The sequence below is a fragment of the Antechinus flavipes genome, chromosome 1 (assembly GCF_016432865.1).
Source record: "Antechinus flavipes isolate AdamAnt ecotype Samford, QLD, Australia chromosome 1, AdamAnt_v2, whole genome shotgun sequence".
NCBI lineage: Eukaryota > Metazoa > Chordata > Mammalia > Dasyuromorphia > Dasyuridae > Antechinus > Antechinus flavipes.
In genome coordinates this window covers 416,988,413-417,010,486 of record NC_067398.1, presented here as the reverse complement: position 1 = coordinate 417,010,486, position 22,074 = coordinate 416,988,413, and positions in this window count along the sequence as shown.

Genomic DNA, 22,074 nt, shown 5'->3' with positions numbered 1-22,074 from the left:
GCCTCATCAGTATATTTGGCCCCTCTGATTAGAGGATGGAGCCATGGAACTCCAAATTTTCCAGTTAAAGAGAGAGCTCAGCCCAGCCATCTCTTCTTTTCCCATCCAACTGCATTTCTGGCCTTCTTTGAACTTTTCCATCATCCTCTTGGATAGAATTCCCTTTACCATGCTATCTTAGCTTCTTAGTTTTCTTTATTGAATTGTATTCCAGAATTAGATTGTAAACTGCTTATATTTCAATCCCAACAATTTAGCAGATTGCCTGACACATAGTAGGCACCTCATAAATGTTTGCTGCATGACTAACTGGCTTCTCTACTTGTCTTAAGTTTCCATTCCCAATTATTCATTCTTTCTGTTCTTTTCTCTTGTAAATATCATTTTTAACCAAATTATCAAAATCATCACTGATTAATTCTGCCTTCTTTTTCATCTGTTATTATCGCTCCATTTTACTCAAGCAGTTGTTCAATTTTTGTTTCAGTTTTTTTCTCTCCGGCTAATTTAGCTTTAAAACAATAAACAACTATCTAGTTCGTTGCTACAGGAAATGGTTTTGTAGTAGTAAATCTCAAGCTGTATTACAAAACAGCAATCACCAAATCAATTTGCTTCTGGTTAAGCAATAAAGTGCTAGATCAGTGGAATAGATTAGGTATATAATATACAATAGATATGATCATCACATATTGCTTGAGAAACCTAAATATCCAAACTTTGAAACAAAATCTCTATTTGACAAAAATTTCTAGGAAATCTGGAAATTTAGGAAAGGATGTAAAAATATTTGAACAATAATGTGATTGGAAAAATTGAAAATTAATATATAGAGAGTAATGTGGAACTGTTTTCAATGCTTTGTGTATCCTTTTACTAAATAATAGTGTTCTATATCCCAAAGAAATAAAAACAAAGTAAAAGGACAGATTTGTACAAAAATATTTATAGCACTTCTTTCTGGTGGCAAAGAATTAAAATTGAGGGACTATTCATCAGGTGCAGAGTGTCTGATCTGCTATTTGGTTGTAATGCAATACTATAAGAACTACTATAAGAAGTGCCATAAGAACTGATAAGCCCAATGATTTAAGGAAAAAAAAAAAAATCCCTGAAAGATACATATGAACTTGTGCCAAGTGAAATGAGCGAAAGAGAAGTAACATCTTTTTTGTATGATGTTCAACTGTGAATGACAGCTATAATGAAAGAGGTAATGATTCAACATAATTGTGAAGTATTTATGATGAAAAATGCTATCTATCTACAGATAATGATTATATGCTTAAGTCAATACAAATTGAAGTATTATTTCTTTTTTTTTTTCTTTTTGGGGGGATGCATTTTGTTTTGTTTTGTTTTGTTTTTTTTTTTTTGGTTTTTTTGCAATATATATTTTATGATTGAACATGTGCAATTTATATCAAATTGGTTCCGTTTTCAAGGAAAGGTAATTGAAGCAAGGAGATTTACAACTCAAAAATTTTAAATGCTATTATTATGTGGTTGAGAAAACGTAAAATAATATTAAGAAATTAAAAAAAAAACACTTCTTTTTTGTACTGGAAATGTAAACAAGAATCAGTAACAAAGTTTGAATGCAATTGTACAGTTCTAAAAATAATGTCTGACATGTTAAAGTGAGTAATTAGCTGGAGTTAGACAATTTTAATAGACAATAAAGTGTTTCGAAAGAGAAATAAATTTTAAACATTTGCTAATGACTTTCCTATACATTTGTATAAATTTGATTGTATAATTCCACAATAATTTAAAAAACTTTTTTTTAGATTTCATTCCTTTAGAAAAATTAGAAAATATATTTTTTGTCTATTCTTTTTTATTACAATCATTTCTGTATAAACCACTTCCATCCATTCCCTTGTAAAAATAAAAAATTCAAGCAGTAAAGTAAAATATTATCATAGTTTTTTGTGTGTATAATTGCAGGCTGTGAGGTCAATTCTGTGTTCTCCTAAAGTATAGGATCTTTTCAACTCCACCTGAATTTCCTTACCTAGCTTATAATAGATTCAAACCCCAAGGTTCCCATCATTTCTATTTCAGCAAGTAGTATTATCTTACTAATTTAAATATTATTCTAAATTCAAGGTTCTTTTTTAATTATATTACAAGATAAAACTACAAAATATCATAATTGTGTGGGACTTCTAAGTCTCTCTGGTCTAACCCACATATGAACAAGAAAAAGTACATGGCATATTAAATGAATTGAGCTTTAAGATGATTTTCTCCTTTGCTATCCCCCAAAAATATCAATAGTAGCAAATTTATCTTCTCCAGGGGGGAAATAAAAGTGTAGAAAAATTTATTGATTTGTCCAAAGTTACAAAGGTTACTGAACTGAGATGAAAACTCCATATTTAGGGAACCATCCATTATACAATAATATATTTTAGTTTATCAAATAGCAATTATTAAAGGTTTTTGACATCCCACATATTGTGCTTAATACTATGAGCCAGAAAACTATGAAAATTGAGATGCAAAGAAAGTTAGAACCGTCTTTGATTTCAATGATCTCACAATCTAATGGATAAGATAACTTATAAATAAATATGTATAAACAAAATACCTATATGATAATGAATAATTGAAAGAAAGGAAACACTAGAATTAAGATTGTTGCAGAAGTAATTCCTATAGATCATGGGGCTTAAGCTTGGGCTTGAAGGAAGATATGAAGACCAAGGATGTAGAAATGGAAAAGGAAAGCATTCAGGCATAGGTGACAGCCAGATAAAACATCCAGAGCACAAAAATACCTTGTTTTAAGAATAACAAGAAAGCAGTGTTAATAGATCAAAAAAATAATAAGATAAGGATAATCAGGTTATGAACACCTTTAAATGCCTTTGATTCTGGGGGTTAATAAGGGAGCTCCTATAATTTATTGGGAAGCAATTTGACATAGATATAATTATGCTTCAGGAAAATCACCTTTCTCTTGGAATGGAGATTGGAATACAGTGGAGAAAGACTTGTGGCAAACAGCCCAAACTGCAGACTATTATAATAGTTATAATATTAAGCGAGAAGGGCCTGAACCATGATTATGGCAATATGAGATAAGAGAAGAAAATGTAATAAGTAGATGTATAAAAATGAGGTTCATAGGGGTTGTCAATAGGTTATATGTGGATGGATAAGAAAAAGTGAGAACTTAAATATGACTCAGAAATTGTGAGTCTAGGGCAGGGGTCCTCAAACTATGGCCTATGGGTCAGATGCAGCGTGCTGAGATGTTTATGCAGCCCACCAGGTTATGGTAAAATCAGACCGGAAATGACGTTCGACTTAAACTCGGGTTTGCAACGCACACTTCCGGCACTGGGCTGAGGCAGAGAAGACACAGTGTGAGGTGATATCAAGGTGAGGCAAGTTCCCAGGCCAGGGTGTGTGGTGTAGGGAAGGGAGAGAGATGTAGAAGACAAAGAACTGACGGCCCATGGCTTTGTACAGTAATGGCAGCCACCAGAACAGACGGGGTGGGGATGTACAGTGCATGCTGCGCATGTCACAGCCACTGCAGGGGGAATTCACTGCAGCAGTGAAGGTCAGAAGCAGGAGCACAAAGAGCTAGAGAGAGAGTGGGAAACAGAGGCATCACAGTGCAGAGGCAGCTAGGAGGAAGTTGGGCATTGCAGTCTGTATGTCTCTGTGTGGGCAAAGTTATTGCTGGTATATTGTTTTTGTAATGCTGTATATATATATATATATATATATATATATATATATATATATATGTATTTTATTGATAGCAATTTGGAATCCCTAGGAAATAATGATGTCAAGAAAAAGAAAAATTGACTTGGAGCGTAGGATATTCAAAGAACAATGGACTTATGATTACTTTTTCATGCAGTACAAGGAAAGAGCTGTATGTCTGATATGCCAGAATATAGTGCCTGTGTTCAAAGAATATAATTTGTGTCGACACTATGAAACTCAACATAAAGATAAATATGATTGTTTGGTTGGAGAAGTGAGAAAAGAAAAGTATTAAAACTGAAAAATACATTGACAACTCAGCAAAATACTTTTGTGAGGCAGAAGCAGCTAAATATTCATCACTGTGAGCAAGTTTTCAAGTTGCCAAGCTAATAGCACACACTGGCAGACCATTTGTGAGGGAGAATTCGTTAAAGAATGCCTTCTTTCTGTTGCCAAAGAGATGTGTCCAGAGAAAGCCGATTTATTTAGTACAGTGAGTCTTTTAGAACCTACAATTACACGGAGGATTGAAGAAATGGGAGACAATCAGCATCAGTATTTGCAAAACTCCATAAAAAAAAAAAATCATATTTTTCCTTGGCACTTGATGAAAGCAATGATGTTTGTGATTCTGCTCACAGAACAAATGATTATTTTGAAGTCATAGAAGAGCTTGCTGCACTGCAAAGCATCAAAGGAACAACTACAGAAGAAGATATCTATGAAAAGGTTTGCCAAACTATGAATGGTTTGGAGCTGGACTGGGTTAAACTAGCCAGTCTGACAACTGATGGTACTTCTACCATGCTGGGGTCTAAGAAAGGAGTAATTGTTCACATTAATCAAGAGATGGACAAACATATCCATTCTCATCCAATAGCCATACACTGCCTCATCCACCAACAAGCGCTGTATAGTAAATCACTGAAGTGGAACTCATGAAAATTGTGTTATCTTATGTTAACTTCATTAGAGCTAATGCACTAAATCACAGACAATTTCAGGAATTTCTGTCTGAGTTAAATGTTGAGGATGAAGATGTTCTATATCACACAGAAGTCCATTGGCTAAGTTGAGGGAGAGTTTTGAAACTTTTCTATAACTTACTTCCACAGATTAAAACTTTTCTGCTTTCAAAAAACAAAGAAGTACCAGAGTTCAATGATGCAGTATGGAAATGGCACCTTGCCTTTGTGACAGGTGTAACAGAGCTACTCACCAATTTCAATATGCAACTTCAAGGAAAGGGGAAGATCATCTGTGATATGCAATCACATGTCAAAGCATTTGAAGTAAAATTAGGCCTCCTCATCAAACAAGTGAAGGAGAAAAACTTCTGCCATCTCCCCACAACTCAAAATCTGTCAGCAGAAAAACCGCTGATCACATTTTCAAACAATAACATGTGTGGAATGACTGGAAAAATTGCAAAAGGTGTTCCAATTTAGATTTAAAGAGCTTCATCTCCATGAACAGGACATACAGCTTTTCTGTAACCCATTTTCTATCGACATTGAAAATGTGGATACAATTTACCAAATGGAACTGGCTGAACTGCAGAATTGAGACTCTCTGAAAGACGCATTCAAGTCAAGCAGCATTCATAATTTCTATGCATCTCTCCCCTCTGAGACATATCCTCATCTCAGGAACCATGCCCTCAAAATGGCAACCATTTTTGGCAGCACTTACGTCTGTGAACAGATTTTTTCTAGAATGAAACATTTGAAATCTCCAACCATATCAAGACTAACGGATGCACACTTGCATCACTTATTACAACTAGCAGTGACAAATATGGAACCAGATATTGACCATCTCATTAGCCAAAAGCAGGCCTATAGTTTCCATTGAACTACTAGTGAGTTTGTTGATTTAACTTTACTTTCATTTTAAATATTGTATTTGTTCCCGTTTTGTTTCTTCACTTCAATATAAGATATAGGCAGCGTGCACAGGAATTTGTTCATAATTTTTGTTTTTACTATAGTCTGGCCCTCCAACAATCTGAGAAACAATGAACTGGCCCCTTATTTTAAAAGTTTGAGGACCCCTGGTCTAGGAGATTGGAAATAAAAAGTTGCCTGATTGTAATAAGAAAATTTGGAAGGGTAGAAAGTTTAAGGGAAATGTAGTGAGTTCAGTTTTGGGCATGTTTGGTCTAAGATGTCTGCTGGATAACTAGGTTGAGATATCTAATATCTCAATGGAAATGCCAAGATGAAATTCAAGACAGAATGTCAACAGAGAAATTAATACTAGAAAAGTAGATTTGATCATTATTAATAGATATTATAATTGAATCCATGGAGACTGATATGATCAGAAAGTAGTTCAGAAGACTAAGGTTAATATGACCTATGTGAAAATCCAGCAAGGAGACTGAAGTCTTGTAAGATAGGTAGAAGGAGAATCAGAAGAATTTAGAATTTTCAACTTAATTCTGTCTTTCTTTCATTCATTTATTAAGTAAATATATATTCTATTCACTGTGCTATATTCTATATTTACAAAAACTAAACTAATTTCTTCCCTCAAAAAGACTTTCCATTTAGAAGAAACAACACATACACACATACACACATATTTGTAAATGTGTATGAATATTTCAATGTATGCTAAATAATTTGCAGATATATGTCCTGTGTAGGAGGTAGAACTTGGGGGTAAGTCCTAAAGGAAGTCATGGAATCCAAGAGATGGAGGGGAAAGGGGAAGGCATTCTAGTCAAGAACCACTATAATAAAAGCAGTGAAGTGCATATACATATGTATGTATGTATGTATGTATCTTTATTTATGTATCACTATAGACATAAATATCTTGTTTTCTCTTCCTTCATATGATGATCATGATATCAGAGAGGTGATACCAAGACTTGCAGGTGAACTGGATTTGAATGAAGGAGGATTTTGCAAGGTCAGCAGATTTACTTTCTCTTTTGGAACCATCTGTATGCAGTTGCCTATTGAAAACGATCATTTTCATTTATTTGGAAAAATAGAATATTAATTTTTTTTTTTAAATGATCATAATTTCAATTCTCTAAATATAGCCAAATCTAGTCATCGCTAATTGTTTTTTCTGGTTTCATCTTGTTTTGTTTTTTGACAGTTAACAATTTTATTTTCAGAAAACATATTTATAATTCTCCTATTTCTTAAATGATATCTCTTACTATTATAATTAATTATTTCCCAGTGACTACTTTCTCTTTGACTCTCTCCAAAGTTCTATTCCTTCTCTTTGACTCTGCTTCAGAGTATGCATAGCTTCTGTGGGATCAGGACTTGAAGTTGGATTCTCACAACCATAGCACATAGCATTAATTACTATTAAATTTCAAATTACTCTGTTTAGGTTATTTTCAACATTCACATTCCCAAAACCTTGTGCTTCATTTTTTTTCCTCTTTCCCCTCACAAGATAGAAAGCAATGCAATGTAGGTTAAACATGTGTGATTTTTTTCAACTATTGCATTAAAATATTTACTTATTCGTCACAGGATCTGTATACTTAATAAAGATATACATTGAAAATATTCTCTATTGATTCAATTGAAGTGGAGATCTGTTTTCTGTTGAACTGCCCTTTATAATCCAGTAGTCATGCATCTGAGAGAGGAAGTTTGTAGCTTTTTCATGACTATGCTGAACTCAAAAACATCAAAATTTTATAAAAATAGCCTGCCTTTAGATTCCTGAATAAATCAATTCCTTAATCATGATTTTAATACTTTTATTGTAGAAAACAAAAACAAAAATCAAGCTTAATTTTAATGGATGAATGATCAAGATACTGGACCCACTATATTTCAACTTTTGGTAGTAAATATCTTCTTAGTATATTCCAGAAAACCCTTGGTTGCTTAAATGACTTCAGAACTAATTAGCCTTCAATTCCATTATTTAAGAATTTTGATATTGGTAGAACTAAAGGGGGCAGGGAAATCAAAATAGAAATATTAAAAAAAACATAAAGAAAATGATTGACTATGAGAGGAATAAGATTAGGAATCCCTAACTTTGTACCCTATCCCCCCAAATGCACTTTGAAACCATCAGATCCTTGTAGTGATTGATACTCAAATTTGCAATACCTTTTAGGTATCTAATGGCAAATAAGTAAGTGATTAAAAGTAGAATAAACATTAGAAAGATCAGGGTAAAAAAAAAAAAGGAAATGATTCTTTTTATATAGTTGCTGCTCCTTATCGCTGGTCAGGACAAAATTCATTTTTTCATCTCTACTGAGAATAAAGATTGAAGATTTTCCCCTTAACCTGAATTCCTGACTCTGGCTGATTTTAAATACAAGGTCATCCCAGGTTCTTATTTCTCTTGCTTTATTACTTTTTAGGAAAAATATGGATGATAGAAAATAAATAATTAATATTTTAAACTAAGTTTATTATCTGAACAAATAAAGTCTACATGATAGTGAAGAGCAGAATTAGAATTAATATTGGCAAAATGAAATTAGACCAAGATAATGGCTTAAAAGTAATGAGAGATTATAGAATTGGAGTTCCTAGAAAATATGAATAAAAAGTTGTGAAAAGAAAAATGTAGGGAAGATAAAATGTTAAAGATTATGATGTGAGAATATAAGCAAGATTTTCAGATTATTTTCATGTAACAGTTCTTTTTTGTTGATTCCCATTGGATATATATATCCCCTTTCCAAAATTCTTTAGTTTTATAGTGCAGATGGCAAATACACAGAAGGCATCAATGTAAAAATCCATGTTACTGTCAAGTCCTTACACTGACATAAAAATATATTACAAACTGAAAAGTGAGTTATGTGCACAGTGAGATAATTCATCAAAAACACTTCTTTCCAAAACATGCTGACAAGAAGTTTGACTATTTTCAACCCAACTTAAGTACATGGAAGCTCTGGCCTTTAAAGAAAATTGGATTGGCATCAGGTAGTGATTAAGGAGAATACTCAAGGCATATATTAAAAATCTTCATAGGAAAAGAAGGACAAGGTTGATGAACCAATACAATTGGAGAGAAAGTGAGTATGGGGGTGAAGCCAGCATTTACTTCTGAAACTATGCAAGTTTACATTAATTGTTTCAGAGGAAAGACATAACACAGTAAAGAAGAGATCACCCCAAAATGACAGGAGATTCTTATGAGAATTTCAATCTGTGAACTGTAATTATTCATGGTAGGCTCCCTATATTCTGCCTGTACTCTACCATCTGACTGTTACCGGGGGAAAATAACAGGAAAGTAACAGATGATTGTAAATTAGATCAAAGATATTGAACCTGGGTTATGTGGATTTGATTTTTTTTAATGATATTTCTATTTCAGTATAATTCCTTGCCTTTGTAATAGTTGATTAACAATATTATTTTAAGAAACAGTTCACAAACTTCATTAAATTCCCAAGGGATCCAGAAACACACACACACACACACACACACACACACACACACACACACACACACAAATTTAAGAAATCTTTGACTAAACTAGATTCTGATTTTTCTATGGCTGTATAACTAGAATCAACTTAAGTATTATACTGAATGGAAATCTGGCTGGCTGAAAGGAACACAATTTTCAATAAGATTAATTTGAACATTTAACTTAATTAAAATAGGAATTTTTTTTTGGCTTACTGTTCTTTTTTATTTATTTTAAACATATAGAAAATAGAAAAAAAAAAAAACACTGTCATGTACACAGCAAAACATGTGGATTCAAAATATAAAGCAATAAATTTCCACTTCAAGAAAGCCTATATTATAAATAATACACATTGTTTATAGAGCTGTCTTTTTTGTTTTCTTTTTTTCTTTGCAGTTTTACTTTATTCTTTTTTCCCTCTTTCTCATTCCTCACCAAGAAGAACACAATTAAGCATTGACATTAGAAATAGACATATACATGAATATGTATACATATAACACACAAGTAAAGGCACATGCATATACATGTGTATATGCATGCACCTATATAGAAGTTACATAGGAAAATGAATATCTGCATATGCATATGCATATATATGCTCACAAACACATGCACATATGTAAGCAATAGATGCATATACACACAAATGTACATATGCATATATGTGCACATACATGTACACATCGCATAGATATCTATACATAGATACCTATACTTACAGATATCTATAATAACACACATTTTAATACAAATACATTCATATGAATCCTTATATAAGTATATTATGCTTCTTTGTCCTTTGTTTCTTTGGAGGTGGATAACATCTTCCTTCATAAGTCTAAGTCTAACTACATCAACTCATCATTTTTCATACCACAATAACATTTCAACTTTATACTATCCAGTTATTTTGAAATTTTTTATTAAATCTATCTTAGCTTCAATTTTGCATTAAATAATTATTACTCCTACTTTTTTTGCTTAATAAATTCTATTGATCTTTATTTTATATTGATACCTATCTCATTCCCTATCCTTCCTGACTCTTCTACTCTACTTCTACCTACTACCTTGCCCTATTATTACTTAACCTAGATCCCTCCATGGCTTCCTTCCTATCCTCTTAAACTTATCTACTCTTCCAATTATCCCTCCTTAATCCTCTCTCCCTAAACCTAAGCCCCTTTATCCCATTTCTGTTAATCTGAGATCTTTATACTCTTCCCCCACCCCATACAGCCCCAAATTTTTTTGTGTGTAGCAGGGCAGGGATAGCCTAGATGTGAAGGCAGAAACTTTAGTCCCACACCTTCTGCCTCTCAGCCTCTCAGTGCTCTAGCTATCACCCAGGCCTCAGAATGACCAAGTATCCTGGGAGTCCTTCTCTGCTGCACAAATCACTGCTGTTTCTCCTGCTCCTGCTGCTTTTTCCTCCTGCTGAGAACAAAGGTATGTCTGTGGTTCTTCTAGCACTGTTGTTTTAGGATATAGGAGACTAAGCTATAGGAGTAGACTACTGATGTACACAACCTCAGCATCTTAGGCTCCAAACTGTCAGTCCTGTGTACCATGCCTTCCCTGGGGAGGAGCTGCCCACTGTCAAGGGCAGTAGCAGAGGTATTGGGGGCTGGGCACTTTGCTTCACATCCTTACTGCTCCACCAAGACAACAGCCTAGTGTGACAAGTGCCAGGAAGCCTTGAATGCTGAAGACTCTTTTCACTTAAAAATGTATTGAATACAGAATTTGAATGCTGCAGTATTATTGTATTTTGCTTTATTATAAATTGGTGCTTTATAATTTTGCTGGCTCCCCAACTTGCTAAATTCTAGTCTTCAAAGAGTCATTTTCTTCCTTAAAATTGTGTATCTTTTCTAGTTGGTTGACTTTCTTTGTATAATTTTTTGCTGGATTTTTTTCATTCAGTCTCTCGATTGTTTAAAGTCTTATTTGAATCCTAATTTTGATTGCCTGAGGTTTTTTTTTTTTTTTTTTGTTGTTGTTGTTGTTGTTTGTTTGTTTGTTTATTTTTATTTTTATTTTTTTATTTTTTTTTGCTTCAGGATCTTCCTCTGAAAATGAACCTAAGTCATTCTTTCTATCCAAGGTCTTTCCATCTTAGGTTCTTTCCTCTTTGCTTTTTTGTTTGTTTTGTTTTGTTTTTTCCTCAGGTTCTTTTTCAATTCTCTCTTCTGACCTGAAACTAGAATCCAAAATCTCTACCTCCCAGCACTTAGAGGAAGGCAGAGATTTTGGTTTCTAGTTTCCCTACACCATTGTTTCTTCAATTACCAAGGCTGCGATGGTTCTTTCTCGCCTAGGATAACATCAGAATAGCACAAGTAGGGTTGGTTTCCCTAATGAGCAGAGTTTCCCTCAGTCTTCTCACTCAAATGATCTCTCCAAGAGATTAAAAAAAAATTCCTGGTTTGGGGAAAGAAAGGAAGGTTACCTTGTAACCTACCTACCCCAAGGGCTTGCTCTTGCTATTTAAGTGGAATTAGCCTGGAAATAGGCTAAACATTTGCCCTAAATTTTTTTCCTTACTTCTCTGGTTATCCAAGGAGGAACACATTTTTCACCCCAACTTTGTTTATTTTTATTGTTCTACATTTGTCTTGAAGTACTATTTTGTCTTGTTTGTTGGAGAAATCTTGAGAACTGGGAATATTCTGATCTACTCTGCCATCTCTGCAGAATTCTCTTTTCTAAATGGGATTTAAAAAAACAAAAAAAGGACTTGTTATATACTTAGTCCACTTGTGCTAAAGATGCAGAGATACAAATTTTATGAAATATCTCAACCCTCAAGAACCTTATATTACATTAAAAAGGAAAGCAATAAAAATAAAATTTATATCTTATAACTGTTTAAACTCATGAAGATGTGTATTTAGAATCAAATGTGCTGATTTCATTTTTAACTGAGATAAATGTAGACTATCACTGTCAGGATATCCTGTCCTTCTGTTGTCATCTCCCTCTCTCAGAGAGCAAAAACTAAGTGAATTAAAAATTATTTTTTCTACATTATTTTATTTTTTATTGAATAGTTGCTGTGAACAATTTAGAAGATTAAAGAGACATGGAGTAGACAAAGGGCTTTTTTGAAACATTTGAATCAGAAAAATATATCAAAAATAAGGTTAGTGGTGGAAGTGAAGAACAACTGTATCATGGCAAAGGCAGTGTTCCACTTTCTAAACTGCATTCCTCTCTCTTGAAGTATAATATCTATAGAACATGTTAAAGTTTTATAGAATTTTACAGCTGGAAGGATCCATACAGAACATCTAGGCTATACTGCTCATTTTGTGTATGAAGATACTGAAGGCCAAAGATATAACATTTTTTCCCTCATTGTGAAACAACTACAAAGTGAGAAAGCCAAAACTAAGACCCAGAGAGAAGAGTTTCTGCTCTTCCCACTTTCCATAAAGTTTTTAAATGTAATTTATTTCATTACAAAACTAGTTAGTTCTCATACTTGTTAATTAACACTATCCTCATGTCCTTCCATTCCTTACAGCTGTGTAATAAAATACATAATGGAAGTTCTCTGAAGTGTAAAACATTTTATACAAACATAGAATAGGTCCTAAATCTCAAGGATTACTCAGAAAAGAACAATTTGTTTCATCTCTTCAGGGAAGAAAAAGGTACAAACAGTTTAAAGGGTGCAGGTAAGCATGGATTTGGAAAGTCCTCTTGGCTTAATTGCAAGAAGTTTGAAATAAATGCACCTGCAATTAGATTACTATCGTCTAATTGACCATTTTGTCTTTCAGCATGTGGTATGGTCATGGCCCTGAACAATTTGGTTGGTGACCATGTATTTGAGCAGGAAATACTAAATAAGGCCAAGTGATTTGAATTAATCAACTATGAGAGGTTTGGGCTTATTTCCACTCATCTGAACAACAAGATTATTGCAATCAAGTAAAATAAGTGGAGTGTGCTTGAAATATTGGAGTTAATTCAATTTGCTCATGCAAAATTGAATTTTATTTCAGTAATGTGGCAGACAGTATACAGAAAATTGGCATTGTGTGCTTTTTTTCCCCTGATTTCAGAAAACTACTTTCCCACAAATTACCCTCTAGGTAGATTTTAAATGGCATGTGTATTGCTCTATTTCCAAAAGTAATTAACAAAAGGATGAACTTGAAAAAAGAAAAAGCAATATATCTATATCTATATCTACATTTCTATATATCTATATGTATTATAATTAAGAGCATGAGGACCTTTCCTTGTTTACATACTCCCTTTTGCCCTCACTGCTTAACTTATTATCAGATATAGTATCTTACATACAATGTATGCTGTATGTGATGGATTATTAAATTAAAATAATAAACAGTAATGATTATATTGAATAACAAATCATGTCAGTAATGGGGAAAAAAAACCCAAAGAAACAATATTTCCTCTACTCAATTTATAATTGTAGAATTTTAGAGCTGTTCTATACCTTTGAAATAATCTAATACAAGTTTCTCATTTTATAAATGAGGAAATTTTGGGGGCGGGAGGGAACGAAGTGGATAAGTCTTTGTCTGAGCTTTTCCTGGTTTCCTTCAGACCAACACAAGATCACCCTCTGAACTGGTTTTGTAGTAACAGAACCACAAATATTTGGAGTGCAACAAATTTCTAGCTGAAGATGTTTAAAAGAACTTCAGAAAAGATATTTTTCAATGGAAGGTGGAGAAGGAGGCAGCCAAGGGCTGGTACAGCCCAAGAATCCAGGGCAAAGGAGCCTCCTCACACAGGGAAAATTTAATGGGAGACTCTTAGCCAAAATACTCTGTCCTGGTTCAAAAGCCAGTGGGTCAGCTGATTAACTTTGAGACTTCCAATACAACAGAAGGCAAATAGAGAGCTCCTGAACCCCAGAAAAAAAGATGGATTTGGCCATACCCACTGGAAGGAAGTCAGCAGCACTGGCTCCAAAGCATAGTGCAACTTCTGTTGCCTATAAAGGAAGCCTGGGACAATCTCCCCATTGCCCTAAGAGAAGATATCAAACTTTAAAAATGAGCAAAAAAGCAAAGAGAGCTCTGACCATAAATAGCTTTTATGGAGACAGGTTAGAACAGATTTCAAATCCTGAGGACACTAAAGACAAAATGTCTCTGGATGAAGTCCAAAAAGTTGATATGAGTTAGTCTCTATCTAACAAGATTCTCTTGGAAGAATTCAAAAAGGATCTTAAAAGAGAGTTAGAAGAAAAATGGGGAAAGAAAATAAGAACTTTGCAGGAGAATTTAGAAAAAGAAACACAGAAATTATCTGAAGAAAACTCCTTTCAAAATAGATAAAGAGAAATGAGAAGAAACATATTTTTTATAAAATAGATTTGATAAAATGGAAAAAGAAAACTAGTCCTTGAAAAACAGAATTTATGAAATGAAAAAAAAAAAAAAAACTCTTTTAAAAGTTCAATTGACCAAATGCAAAATGTGATAAAAAAAAAAAAAGCTAATTATCAAAAATAATTCACTAAAAAAAGAGAATTTAAAAAATGGAAGTAAATGACTCAATGAAACATGAAGAATCAGTCAAACAAAACCAAAGAAGTAAAAAAAAAAAAAAAAAAAGACAAAAAAAAAAGAAAAGAAAAGAAAATTTAAAATATTTCATTGGAAAAACAACTGATTGGAAAATAGATCCAGAATAGGCAATTTACTATTGGACTTTCTGAAAACCATAATGAGAAAAATATTCCAGACAGCATGTTTCAAGAAATCCTCAAGGAAAACTGCCCTGATATCCTAGAAACAGAGGGTAAAATAGGCTTTGAAAAAATTCACCAATTACCTCTTAAAAGAGACACCCAAATGCAAACTCCAAGAAATATCATAGCTAAATTTCAGATTTATCAGATAAATGAAAAGACATTGCAGGCAACAGAAAGAAACAATTCAGATATCAAGAAACTACAGTCAGGATTACCAGGACCTAGCAGCTTCCAATTTAAAAGATCAAAGGGCCTAAGATATGATATTCTATAGGGAAAAGAAACTGGGCTTGTAACCAAAAAGCAACTATCCAGCAAAATTGAACATTATTTTTCAGAGAAAAAGATGGACATTCAATGACATAGGCAAATTTTGTTTATTTTTAATGAAAAAAAAAAAACAGACCTAAACAGAAAATTTTATTTTCAAACACAGAATTGTAGAAAATCATCAAAAAGAAAAAAAAATGGGTTTCTTTTAAAAGTTAAAAAAAGTTTACAGACCTATACTGGAAAGATGATGTTTCATTTTTGAGAACTGTATGGCAAAATGGGGTTAATTGCATTAGGGAGGGGGATGAGTATTATGTGAATCTTGATCTCATTGCATTTGTTTCAAAGAGAGAATATCAGACATATTTAATTTCATAGAAAAACTTGTCTCACCTCTATAGGGAAATAAGAGAGGAAAGGAAATGGAGAAGCTAATAGAAGGGAGAACAGAAATAGAAGGACAAAGGAATAAGATAGGGATGAGAGGCTGTAAAAGAGGAGGGAGGTTTGAGGGTTGTAGACAGAAACAAAATTCTGGGGAGGAGGGAAAGGGGAAAAGGAAAGAAAAAACTATAGCTTGGGGGAAAAAAAAGATGGCAGGAAATGCAAAGTTAGTAATTTTAATTGTTAATGTGAATATATTTACCCTTCCCATAAAAGCAGGTAGCAAACTGAATTAAAAGCCAGAATTCTAAAATGTATTGTTTGCAAGAAACACGTTTAAAGCCCAGTAATACATACAGAGTGAAAGTAGAAGGATGGAAGGCTGGAGCAGAATGTATCATACTTCCAGTGAAGTAAAAACAAAACAAAACAAAACAAACAAACAAACAAACAAACAAAAAAAAAAAAACAGGGATAACAATCCTGAATTCAGATCAAGTCAAAGAAAAAATAGATCTAATTAAAGGAGATAAAAGAGAGAGATTTTGCTGAAGGGTACCATAGCTAATGAAGTAATATCAGTATTAAACATATGTGGATCAAGTGACATAGTATCCCAAATTTTAAAGGAATAGTTAAGAGAGTTGTGAAAAAATTAGACAGAAAAACTATATTTGGGGATGGGGGCAGGGGTAGAATCTCAATCTTGTTTCTATCAGACCTAGATAAATTGACCACAAAATAAATAAGAAAGAAGTCAGAAAGATAAATAGAAATTTTAAAAACTTAGGTATAGTATACCTTTGGAGAAAACTGAATGGAGACAAAAAGGAATATTTTTTTTTCTTCACCATACATGAAATATACACAAAAATTGATAATGTATTTGAGCATAAAAACCTCAAAACCAAATGCAGAAAGGCAGAAATATTAAGAGCATCTTTTTCAGATCATGATGCAATAAAAATTATATGTAATTACCAGAGAGAATGAGTAAGTGAAAAAACTAATCAAAGACACAATTGACAATTTCATCCATGGGAATGACAATGAGAAAACACCAAAATTTATGGGATGAAGCCAAAGCAGTTCTTAGGGAAAGTTTTATTTCTCTATATGTTTACTTAAAATAGAGAAAGAGAAGATCAATGAATTGGGCATGCAAATAAAAAAAGCTAGAAAAAGAACAAATTAAAAACCTCCAATTAAATACCAAATTTAAAATTCTGAAAATAAAAGGAGAGATTAATAGAATTAAAAATAAGAAAACTATTGAGCTAATAAACAAAACTATGCAAAAAATAACAAAATAGATAAAATTTAGTTAATTTGATAAGAAACAGAAAAGAAAAAAATTAAAATTCTTAGCATCAAAAATGAAAAGGATGAAATTTCTACCAAATGAGGAGGAAATTAGAGCAATAATTAAGAGCTATTTTGCCTAATTGAATGCAAATAAATCTTATAATCTAAATAAAATGGATTAAGATTTACAAAAATATAGATAATTCTCAGGAGGAAATAAATTAATTGAATAGTCCCATTTCAGAAAAAGAAATCAAACAAGATATTTATCAACTCCCTAAGAAAAAAATCTCAGGGCTGCTAGATGGCACAGGATAAAGTATCAGCCTTGAAATCAGAAGGACCTGAATTCAAATATAGTCTCAGACACTAGACATTTCCTAACTGTGTGAGCCTGAGCAAGTCTCTTGGCCTCAATTGCCACAGCAAAAAAAAAAAAAAAATCTCTTGGGCCAGATGGATTTACATGTGAATTCTAACAAACATTCAAAGAACAATTAACTCCAATAGTATACAACCTATTTGGGAAAATAGAGAAAGAAGGAGTCCTACTAAATTCCTTTTATGACACCGATATGATGCTGATACCTAAATGAGGTATAGTTCAAAAGAGAAAAAGAAAATTATAGTTAAATTTCCCTAATAAATATTGATGCAAAAATCTTAAATAAAATATTAGCAAGATAATAAAACATGACCAAATAGGATTTATACCAGGAATGCAGGACTGATCAAATATTAGGAAAACTATTAGCTATATCAAAAAGCAAACAAAAATAATTCATACGATTATCTCAATAAATACAGAAAAAGCATTTGACAAAATCAAACATCCATAGCAATTACAAACACAAGAGAGTATAGGAATAAATCAAGTTTTCCTTAAAATGATCAGTAGCATCTATTTACATCAGCAAGCATTATATGTAATGGGGATGAATTAAAATTGCTCCTAATAAGATCAAGGGTGAAACAAGATTGCCCACTATCACCATTACTATCTTATAGTATATCAGAAATGTTGGCTTTAGAAATGAAAAGAAAAAGAAATTAAAGGAATTAGAAAAGGTAATGAGAAAACAAAATTATCAAATTTTGCAGATGATATGATATATTTAGAGAATTGTAGAGAATCAACTAAAAAACTGTTAGAAATAATTCACAACTTTAGCAAAGTTTCAGGATACAAAATAAATCCACATAAATCATTAGCATTTCTACATGTTACCAACAAAGTACAGCAGCGAGACATACAAAGAGAAATTCCACTTAAAATAATTGTAGATAATATAAATTATTTTGAAGTCTACCTGCCAAGACAAAGTCAGGAACTATATGAACACAATTACCAAACACTTTCTACACAAATAAAGTCAGATCTAATCAATTTGAAGAATATCAAGTGCTCATTGGTAGACCAAGCTAATACAATAAAAATAATTCTATCTATAATTTACTTATTCAGTGACATACCAATCAAACTCCAAAGAAATTGTTTTACAGAGCTAGAAAAAAATAGTAACAAAGTTCATTTAAGCAACAAAAAAATTTAAAAAATAAAAATTTCAAGGGAATTAATGATAAAAATTGCAAATGAAAGTGGCCTCACTGTACCAGATATGAAACTCTATTCTAAAGCAGGAGTCATCAGAATCATTTGGTACTGCCTAAGAAATAGAGTAATTGATCACTGAAATAGATTAAGTTCACAACATAAAATAATCAATGATTATAGTAATTTAGAGCTTAATAGACCTAAAGACTCCAGCTTTGGGGATAAGAACTCACTATTTGAAAAATTTGCTGAGAAAATTGGAAACTAGTATGTCAAAAACTAAGCATTAACCCACACCTAACACCTTATGCCAAGATAAGGTGAAAATGGGTTCATGATAGACATAAAGAGTGATATTACAGACAAATTAGAGAGACAAAAGATAGTCTATCTCTCAGATCTGTGGGGAATGAAGGAATTTGTGGCCAAAAAAGTAGAGTACATTATGGAATGTAAAATGGATATTTTTTTATTATATTAAGTTAAAAAATTTTATTAAAAAAAAAACTATACAGAGAAAATTAGAACAGAAACAGTGAAGTAGGAAAACATTTTTATATCCAAGAGTTCTGATAAAGGCTGCATTTCTAAAATATGTAGAGAATTGACTCAAATTTATAAGAATACAAGCCATTCTCTAAATGGTCAAAGGATATGAACAGACAAATTTCAAATAAAGAAATCAAAACCATTTCTATTCATATGAAAAAAAATGCTCTAAATCACTATTGATCAGCGAAAGTCAAAGTAAGATCATGGAGGTACCACTACACACCTCTCAGATTGGCTAAGATGACAAGAAAAGATACAGATGAATGTTGGAAGAGCTGTGGGAAAACTGAGACACTAATACATTGTTGGTGAAGTTATGAAGTGATCCAACCATTATGGAAAGCAATATGCAACCATGACCAAAGGACTATCAAACTGTGCATAACTTTTAATCCAGGAGTATCTCTATGGGGCCTATATTCCAAAGAGATCATAAGAAGTGGAAAAGGTCCTATATATGCAAAAATGTTTGTGGCAACCTCTTGTATAGTGGCAATTACCTGGAAACTGAGTGGATTATCATCATTTGGAGAATGACTGAATAAGTTGTGGAATATGAATATTATAGAATATTATTGTTTTGTGAGAAATGATTTTGGAGACAACTGGAGAAACTTAAATGAACTGATGCTGAGTAAAGTGAGTAGAACCAAGAGGACATCGTACACAACAACAGCAGGATTACGTGACGATTAATTCTGATCAACTTGGCTTTTTTCAAAAATGTGGTGATTCAAGCCAGTCCCAATGGTCTTGTGATGGAGAGAGCTATCTGCTTCCAGAGAGAAAGCTGTAGGGACTTAGTGTGGATCACAAAATAGTATTTTCACTTTTTTGTTGTAGTTGCTGTTTGCTTGCATTTTGTTTTCTTTCTCATGTGCTTTCCTTTTTTATCTCATTTTTTTTGTTTTATGCAGAATGATAATTTTACATATATAGAAGAATTGCACATGTTTAACATATATTGCATTACTTGCCAATTAGGGGAAGGTACGGGGAGAAGGGAGAAAAAATATCGTAGTGCAGGGTTTTGTAAGGGTGAATATTGAAAGCTATCTTTGCATGTGTTTTGAAAATAAAAATCTTTATAAAAATTAAAATAAAATCCATCACACTGGATGCTTAAAGTAAGTAAGTAAAGAAATGAGAAAATTTATGTCTAGGGAGTTAAAAGAGCTTGCTTATTGTGATACATTAAATAATTTGTGAAGTTGAAGCTTGAAACAAGATTCATTACTTTACTATTCCAGTGAATAGTATTTCTCTAGAGAAAACAAATGTATTAAATTTACAACAATAAATTTTTGGCATTTTTTGGTAATTTTTTTTGGTAAAATAATAACAATTATATTAAAATGTTAACTACCTTGTTTTAACTTGGAGATTTGAACACAGAATCAAAATGACTGTATCTTCTGTCAGTGTACACATTATTGTTTGTTCGTCAGCTTATTAATTATTAGGCATAAACAAAACAGTCAAATACATGAGTCCTAATAACAAGGAGCTCATGTTCTAATGGGGGAATATAAAACACAAAGAGAAAGAGACACAAAGACAGACACAAAAGATATACAGAGAAAACTAAATTTATATCTATTGTAGTACCTGTATAATAATCTAGTTACTGGCTCACAAAAATTTATTGTGGGAATTTAATAATTTTTGCCTTAGATCTAGCACAACTGGTCCTAAGATGGCAAGAAAATTCTTCCTGCTCATAGATTTTCTTTAAAGATAGATCAATGAATCAGAAACCCCAATCATACAAAGTGGGGCAAAATTTTGAATTTACATTTTGACATTTCAATTTAAAATAATATTGAAAAGAATGACTATGTTAGTGATTTTGTTTATTTTCAAAAATTTAAGGCACATATTTCAAGTTTCATATCTTACAATTTTTTCTTCTCCACACTCAAAGAAGGATTCTAGGAAATTTGAAGGAATGTTTAGGAGAAAATAGTAGGGACCTAACTTCATGTTAGTCAAGAATAAAAGAAGGGAACTGATTAGTCAAAGAAAAATAAAATGAAGGACCTGAGTTCTTATCTAGTTCTAGTACTTAATGCCTTTGGTTCCATTGCCAAGTTACTTAACCCTTTTATCTCACCCTTTTCTTATCAGTAAGATTAGAGGTTTATACTTTTAAACCTCTCAGATGCCTCTTAGTATCATATCATATATATCATGTCATATCATATCTATGTATATACATATATAGATATAATTATTTACCTAACTAGCTTTTATTTATCTATACACACACACACACACACACACACACAAATACATATATATATTTGTGTGTGGGTGTGTATCCTTACAATTTTATATTTTTTCTGTTTCTGATTAGCTTAAAACATCAACATATTAAGAATGAGATCTTTTTAGGAAAAGCTAATGGCATTGTATATTTACATACCAGCCAAGCTGCCAAAAATTATTCTTTAGACCTAGAAAAATAATAACAAAATTCATCTGGAAAAATAAAAGGTCAAGAATAAGAAGGGAATTCATGAAAAAAAAAATCAAAGGGTGGTGTCCTAGCAATACCAGACTTAAAACTCCATTATAAAACATCAGTCATCAAAATCATCTTGAACTGGCTAAAAAGTAAAGCAGTAGATCAGTGGAATAGATTAGGTACAGAAAAAAATAATCACTATCATAATCTATTTTTGATAAATGCAAAGACTCCAGCTTCTAGAATAAGAAGTCATTATTTGACAACAATTACTGGGGACTCTAGAAAATAATATTTCAGAAACTCATATTGAAAAAATAAAAATAAATAAGGCCTTGTTGATTAAAAAAAAAAGTTTATTGCACAAACAAAACCTATATAGCCAAAAATGGGAAGGGAAACAGAAAACTAGAGGGACAAGTTACAGTCAGTGGTTCAGATAAAGGCATCATTTCTAAAATATATAAAATCTGACTCAACTATAGATGAATAAAAGTTCTTCCCCAATTGATAAATGGTGAAAGGATATAAACAAAAAATTGTTAAACAAAGTAAAGCCATCTATACTTATATGAAAAACCCTCTAAATCACTATTGATTTGAGAAATGCAAATTATAGTGATTCTG